The sequence below is a fragment of the Camellia sinensis genome, chromosome 6, assembly GCF_055761805.1.
Source record: "Camellia sinensis isolate YWXY chromosome 6, ASM5576180v1, whole genome shotgun sequence".
Taxonomy (NCBI): Eukaryota; Viridiplantae; Streptophyta; class Magnoliopsida; order Ericales; family Theaceae; genus Camellia; species Camellia sinensis.
The window spans coordinates 136,937,179-136,945,327 of NC_138966.1; the positions used below are offsets into that span (position 1 = coordinate 136,937,179).

General features: G+C 39.6%; 1 pseudogene; it reads left to right on the plus strand.

Moving 5' to 3' along the window:
• Nucleotides 1-4,367: 4,367 nt before the first annotated feature.
• LOC114318126 (stromal 70 kDa heat shock-related protein, chloroplastic-like) lies at nucleotides 4,368-5,817 on the plus strand (annotated as a pseudogene).
• Nucleotides 5,818-8,149: the final 2,332 nt, after the last annotated feature.

Genomic DNA, 8,149 nt, shown 5'->3' on the forward strand with positions numbered 1-8,149 from the left:
AATAAACTCGGTTACCAACCTGAAGGGATCTTTCTTGCTGAAATAGTGTGTGCTCCCACTCAGGCTTCCGAAGAACAGCTCTTACTTTCATCAGTGCAAGCTTCGATGGTCTTTCTTGTTGAAGCAGAGTATGTGTTCCCACTCGGACTTTCAAACAATAGCCCTTACTTCCATCAATGCGAGCTTGAAGGGTCTTTCTTATATTTCCATCAGTGCGAGCTTTGAGGATCTCTCTTATTGAAGTAGAATGTGTGCTCCCACTCAGACTTTCGAAGAGAAAATCTCATTTCCATCAGTGCGAGCTTCGAGGATCTTTCTTGTTGAAGTAGAGTGTGTGCTCCCACTCAGACTTTCGAAGAACAGACCTCGCTTCCATCAGTGCGAGCCTCAAGGATCTTTCTTGCTGAAGTAGAGTGTGTTCTTCTACTCAGACTTTCAAAAAGTGTCGAGGATCTTTTTTGCTGAAGTAGAGTCTGTTCTCCCACTCGGACTTTCGAAGAACAACCCTCGAGACTCAGTGGCCTATCAGAAGAGATCTTCTTGCCAAAGTAGGGTGTGTGCTACTATTCAAACTCCTGAGGAATAGCCTTGTTTCCGTTTGGACTTCCGAGGGACAACTCTTGCTCTCATTAGTGCAAGTTCAAAGAACAGCCCTTGCTTTCATCAATACAAGTTCCGAGGATCTTTCTTTTCAAAGTAGAGTGAACTCCTACTCGAACTCCCGAGGGATAGCCTTTGCTTCTATTAGCTACCAAAGTAGAAGTGCACATCCACTCGGACTTCCGAAGGACAGCCTTGTTTCCATTTGAACTTCTGAGGGAGAGCCTTGTTTTCGCTGAGGGACAACCTTGCTTCTACTCAGACTTCCAAGTGACAATCTTTACTTTTATTGGTGTAAGCGTTGTAGACTTGGTTGCCTTCCAAAGGGATCTTTCTTACCGAAGTAGGGTGTATGCTACTTTCGGACTCCTGAGGGACAGTTTTGCTCTCGTTCAGACTTCCGAAGGACAGCTCTTGCTCTCATTAGTGCGGGTTCTGAGGGCCTCGGGGTCGTGGATTTCACACAAAAATTTATTTGCTTGAAATAGTAAAGCCGACAAACTAGACAAACAATATCGTTCAAATTATGTTTCAAACATTACCGAAATAGAGGCGACATCAACAATAGTAATGATCTTCTTAAGTTGCAGCAATTTTATTCCTCTGAGCGAGTTCATGAAAATGCAACAATTAAGGTTTTGTCTCTCCAGGCCGGTTCCTCTCAAGCCAACGTAAAGCTACAATGGTCACACAAAATTTTGGCATCAGCTATGTATTTCCCAAGCATCCACAAGATCAACAAAACGACAACCAATCATTCGACAACAAGATTTGTATACAATATGAGGGCCTCATTTCCTTGGGTTTCATCGAGAACAACAACATGTATTTTATTCACCCCATTATAGCAAAGCTAGCAACAACACCAACAAGACTCAAAGGATTCAAGTTATCTCTCTCTACACTAATGAATCTTTGCAACATTAATACTCAATCTGTGTCAGATTAATCAACATAAGGTTAAGCTCCAAAACATGAATTTCAGGATTACATTTCACATGCAAATCAAGATTCAATAGAAGCTTCAACTATCTCAAGTTAAAAATTGGTATACAACAATTCCCACAAATCTCAAAGGCACAAATCAAATTTCTAATAAGGCTCGGAAATTTAGATTTTGTCAAAACAAGAGGTTCGAGAGTGGGTTTCGATAAAATACTTACAAATCTGAAGGCCACGCCCATGAGAGAGAGTGGCCAAGAACAGTACAAACTGAAATCGTGAGGAAGTGGCGACGGAGTGAGCAAATATTGAAGTTGGCGAGATAGACGGGCGATGGCTAGGGTCGCAGTGTTGACGTGTCCAGAGCAAATATAACAAGCGAACAAAGGCGCATCAAAGAACAGTAGCGCAGGTTGCAACGGCTGCTGCGGTACCTAAGGCTGCTGCAGCAAGCGACGCACAAAGAGTTGTGGTTTTCGATGGAGCAAGACTGAGCTCTGGTCTGTTCGGAGTTCTGAAGTCGCGTTGCTGGGTCGAATTGAAGCACTGAAAACGGACTAGAGCTCGCGTCGGTGTGAGCTAGTAGGAACTTGGGTCATGGCGTCTGCAGCAGTGGCGACAGGCGGCATGCAAAGCCGCGCGGATCTTCGGTGACTGTGGAAGCAAGATTAAGCTCTGGTAAGTCCGAAGCTCTAAGAAATTGATGCTGGACTGAAGTGAAATACTGAGGGTGGAGTAGAGCTAGTGTTGGAATGTGCTAACCGTAGCTTGGATAGTGGCATCGGCAACAATCGGAGCGGCGACAGTGGGCAACCTAGAAAAGAATAAGGGTTGATTCTTTAATACTTCAAAGAGAGAAAAGCACACCCAAAAAAATAAAAAAAATGGGTATATCAAAAAAGTGAGAGGCTATTGATTAGGGTTGTTGTCCTTTTCTTTAAATAGAAAAAAAGAGAAGTATAATTCTTTGAAAATTCCCTCAAACATAAGGATATATATATATATATATATATAAAGGGCCAAGCATTTTATGAGTTTGCAACAAGGGGTTTCCACTATTCTAGAGAGAGAAATCGACTGGATCATGATGTAGGATCTGTTTGTTTTCAATGGAAAGATTATTTTTAGGTTTGAAATTTCTGGAAAGAGAATGCCCAAGAAAAGCAATATGTCTATATATTATAAAAAAAAAAAGGTCAACTATTGTGATTTGTTTATTTTCAAGGAAAAGAATTATTATTATTATTATTTTCTTTGGGCTGCTTAGTTGGTTCTGTATTGATTAAATGTCAAGGTTTGGTTGGTGGAGCATTAAACAATTCAAGTTTTGATTTTCTTTTAAAAAAAAAAAAAAAGGAGGCACAAAAATATGTTGGACAAACATGCCCAAAAAAAAAGAAAAAGAAAAAGAAAAAGAAAATGAAGAAAAAAATTCTTATCTTTATTAGTTGTCAACTTTACTCATAAATTATGATGAGTCATCAATTTTATCCATAGACTCTGTCAAGACGTAATGCGAAGCATGGCTGATAAGGTGAAACTATGCATGTCCGAGAAAACTAAAATTTCTTATACACGTAAAGGGCAAATGTAAGAGGAGCTAATTTGAGCCAACTAAATTAATTAGGCCCAATAGTCCAAGGTTGGTGGGCCTGAATTTATCGCAAGTCCAAGATTGGTGGGTCCGGATTTATCGCCATTAAACGGGCCGAATCGCTCTAAGCCTTGAAAGGTTCAGATCCACGAACTTAGAGACTTACTCGAGCCCGAACTCGAAAAGATTCGGATCCATGAACCTAGAGATCCGAAGCACTTGGCTTCGAACGGATTCAGACGCAATCTAAAAGCCGCTCCATTAATGAGTCCCAGAACACTTGCGGACTCGGAGCTTTTCGGGATATACGTTCCAGAACCATGGGCGTAATGGAGTCCGAATAAAGGACCCGATCCCGAGGACGATAAGTGGAGCTAAATTCACTATTTGGTTAAAATAACCTATACCCAGGTCGAGCTAGCACGATCTAGGGGGTCCTTGAGACTCGGCAATATTTGCGGCAGAGCGTTCTGTTGAACTACCCTTGACCTTTCTGCGGCAGGGCGTCCTCTGGGACTACCCCTAACCCTTTGGGATGATTGGGGATCATTGGTGAGGTGTGGCTAAGAAGAAGGGTTCATCGAGAGGTTGATCTCCTCTTCGAGGGTTTTCCTCATCCTCGGACAGATCACCTCCTCGGACAAGGTGGTTAGAAAGAATATTCCCCATGTATCTGTCCTACATCATGAGGTGTCTATAAATAGCACCCACCCATAGATTTACAAGGGATGGATTTTGGAGAGATAACTCTTGGGAAAGAACTAATTTCCCTTCTCCATTATCAACCTTGAGAGTGAAAGTGGGAGATCCATGGGAGAGCCTTGCCATTATTCTCTCTCTAGCTACTTTGCCTTCTTCTTTACCCAATCTCTTATCTCCATCATCTCTTTGCTTTTGTGTTCTTAGTTAAGACTATTGAAGAATCTAAGACTCTCATCATCTTCTAGAGAATTTGAATTTTTCTTCAAGGATCTTCGAATTTTCCAACAACTTTCTTGAACCCTCTCATACAGTAATTATCCCACATTCTGTTTTTGGGTTCCAATCTGGTGTCTTAGCTAGAGACGTTAGTGACATTGTGCTGAAACATTGGGTGGTGTAATGACAAAGATTATTCTTCGAAAATCTTCGAATTTTCCAACAACTTTCTTGAACCCTCTCATACAGTAATTATCCCACATTCTGTTTTTGGGTTCCAGTCTGGTGTCTTAGCTAGAGACGTTAGTGACATTGTGCTGAAACATTGGGTGGTGTAATGACAAAGATTATTCCGAGGAACACTACCTTACTGACATCCAAATCAGAGGTCTTCTCCACTGCTGCAGATGGGCAGACCAGTGTCGAGATTAATGTCCTTCTAGGTGAAGAGAGTTTGGGAGGGACAACAAATCTCTGGGAAGCTTCCGTCTTGATAGTATTCCACTAGCTCCACGTGGTGTTCCACAGATTGAAGTCAAATGTGACATCGATGCCAATGGTATTCTTTCTGTCACAGCTGTTGGCAAGGGAACAGGAAAGAAGCAGGACATCACAATAACCGGTGTTAGCACCTTACCTAAAGATGAGGTATGTCTTTGTTTAACTCTTCTTATGACGGTAATGTTATCGAATGAAAGAGATCCACAAGATGAGTAGTTAAAAACTGGTAATGAATATCTCTGAGATTGTTAGTGTTAAACAAGTGACTATTTTTAGGTTGATCTTAAACTGGTGACTTGCTGTAATAGTTAAGAAAGCAAAACTGAATTTCCTAAACCATACTATATATTGGTTTTGCAAATTTATTTTATCTTGAAGACAGTCAAAGAAAATTGATTTATTGAGATCTGAACTTTTTGACAATAGAAAGTTGAATAGGTATTTAACCAAGGAAGTGGAACTCACTTATCAGACACTTGATATATACTCATCTGTTATTGCGAGTTTTTCTATAAAGAAAGAGAAAAAAATTTAGGGTCAACATTTAGATAAGGAATTATAGGAAATGTCAGCTACTACTAGATTGCCCAAGTAAAATGGTAAAGGAGAATGAAATTATTTCATTTAAATTAATGAAATTGTGATCAGTTGATTTCCTACGATCCGACTGAAATAGAAAGTTTGAAAGATTTTTTTCCCCCGTACTTTTTGAAACTGTTTTTAGTCAAATTTATGCTTGCTTCAACTGTATCTCATTAATGAATCTTGAAAACTCCATTTGGATGAAATGAAAATGTTGTAGGTGGATAAGACGGTTCAAGAGGCTAAAAAGTTCGCAAAGGAAGTTAAGGAAAAAAGAGATGCTATCGACACGAAAAATCAGGCGGAATCTGTTGTCTACCAAACTGAAAAGCAGCTTAAGGAGCTGGGAGGCAAGGTTCCTCCTCCGGTCAAGGAGAAGGTGGAGACCAAACTGAAAGAACTAAAGGATGCTATCTCAGTGGGTTCAACTCAAACCATTAAGGACGCAATGGCCTCACTGAACCAAGAAGTCATGCAACTAGGGCAGTCTCTTTATGGCCAGCCAGGGTCTCTTGGTTCTGGACCTGCACCTGATGATATTTATTTTTTTATTTTTTATTTCTTAACCAAATTAATTTTTAATTTTTTAAAAAAATTCTAAAAATCAAACCATACATAGCTATAAGAATCTTTTAATGAGTATTTTCTTACGTTGGTAACTTATTTAATTTTTTGTTAATTTTACGACATTTTTACCATCTGAAGCATGTTTGGTAACTATTTCGTTTTCAGTATTCAATTTATATTTACAAAAATTTTGAAAACTGTAACGCCCTCAAAATAACAACATTAAACCCATCAATAAAGATATGCATTTATATGTAAAAGGTCCACATTCTTCCATTTATCAGAGTTTCATTACAAAAAGTATTACATGTTAACAACAAAAGCAAATGCCCTATGGGCTTACAGCTTTCCAAGTTAACACTTGGTTACAACAAAAGAGTACTAACTCATTTACATATTAAGCCCTTGGCTTGAATTTACATGTAATACATCAAAAATAAAACGACAAAAGTATGTCCGCCTCTAGTCTCCCAAGCTATGTCCTTGGAGGTGGCATGCTACCTGTACCTGAAAATGATATTCCCATATAGGGTGAGCCACAGTCCAGTAGAAATACACTAAACCAACCATGAACAATGACTAAAAAATTAGCAATTGATAGATGGCCAACACTGATGCATCCACATAAATCACATTTTATGTCATACGACTTATGAGTCCAAGTTACTTTTCATTTTCCCTTTTTCAACAGATAAGCATATTAGCTCTGTTATCATTTCAACAGATATGTATAAAAACTATATCCCACATTCACAGATAAGCATATAAGCTGTATCCACATTTCACAAAGATAAGCATATGAGTTCTATCTTCACTTCTCTAGACAAGCATATGAGCTGTATCTACGGAGTTCATCCCCTATCTCCTCCCAACGCTATCCGATTTAGAGGTACATCCCCCATCTTCCCCTAAACCGCGGAGTACATCCCCCATCTCCTCCTCTACACATAACGTATACAAACACATTGGTTCTATATACAATCACTCAATACATACAGTTAATGTATTCTATCAACCGTCAAATTCCATGACACATTCCATTGATTAGTTTCCGTTTGCCTAATCATCATGCATTGTCTACAACAATCACGACTATCCTCCACCGATAGCCCAAAACAGTTATCTCTAAACAGAAAATAAATGCACAATGGATATTCAATCAACATTTCATTCCGGTGAGTGATAAATAATTCAACTACACCCTTTAACCCTTTGCATTCCCAATCTCAACAATCTCATTTCATTTCCTCATTTCTCACAATTAATTATCCCAATTAATCAAACAATGTAATTAGGTCATTTTCCATAATTAACATTTCAACCCTTAGGTCCCATTTTCATCAATGATTCAACATTTATTCCATTTCTCTATGCCAAACATGCATCTAGGTTTATTATGAATAAAACCCCAACTTTTGTAAAATAACACAAAAGTCCCAAACTTTCACCAAATTACCAAACCAACCCCAACATCTCAAAATACTAAAATTTAAAGACAAAATCCATAGAGAGGAGTAGGATATCCCTACCTCGAAGTTTGAGCCAAAAAGGAGATGAAGACTCGAAGATCAACGTGCTCCAAATCCAAACTTCTTCAGATTAAGTCGAAGCTCTCAACGCCCTCTATCTTTTTAACAAATGCCCTAGGCTAGATTCACACTCTGGGGAGATCAAATCTTAGAGAGAGTGTAAGTGTAGAGAGAGAGAGTCTCGGATCTAGGGTTTGAAAGAAAAGGAAGTGAAAAACTGATGTTCAAAAACGCTACTGTCCGCTGATATAAAACACGCTCGCTCGAGCGACCAGACACAGAAAACTCACGTTCGAGCCAAGAAGTTCTCGCTCGAGTCGAAAACTCAGAAGTGCGCTCGAGCGAAAGAATGCTCGCTCGAGCTAACAACTCAAACCCTCAGGTCTGCAACCAGAAGCACGCTCGAGCGACAGACTTCTCGCTCGAGCGAAGAACTAACCAGACCGCTCGAGCGAAGAAAACTCGCTCGAGCCAAGAAGTGCAGCTCTCAGGTCCAGAACCAGACGCAATCGCTCGCTCGAGCGAAGCCACTCTGGCTCGATCCACCAGGCACGACTCAACTCTCGCTCGAGCGACCAACTCCTCGCTCGAACGAAGGTCCAAAAATCTGGGCAGCAGCACTAGGCTCCCAAACACAACCAACCTGTAACAAACCTGCCCAACACATCCTATAACTCAATATACAAAGTAAAAATGATGCAAACAAGATAATAAACAACTACCAACATCCACGGACACATGTCCGGATCACTGTACAACAAGGGTAAACCCGGGATCGCTATAAAAACTACCATAAAAACTTGTTTGATAATTTTTTTGGTTTATAAATGGTTGTCTCAGTTTGTAAATTTGAGAAAAAAAAGTAAATTCAAAAATGAGCTTATGTTGGTTTTTAAACAGAAATTTAAAAATTTTA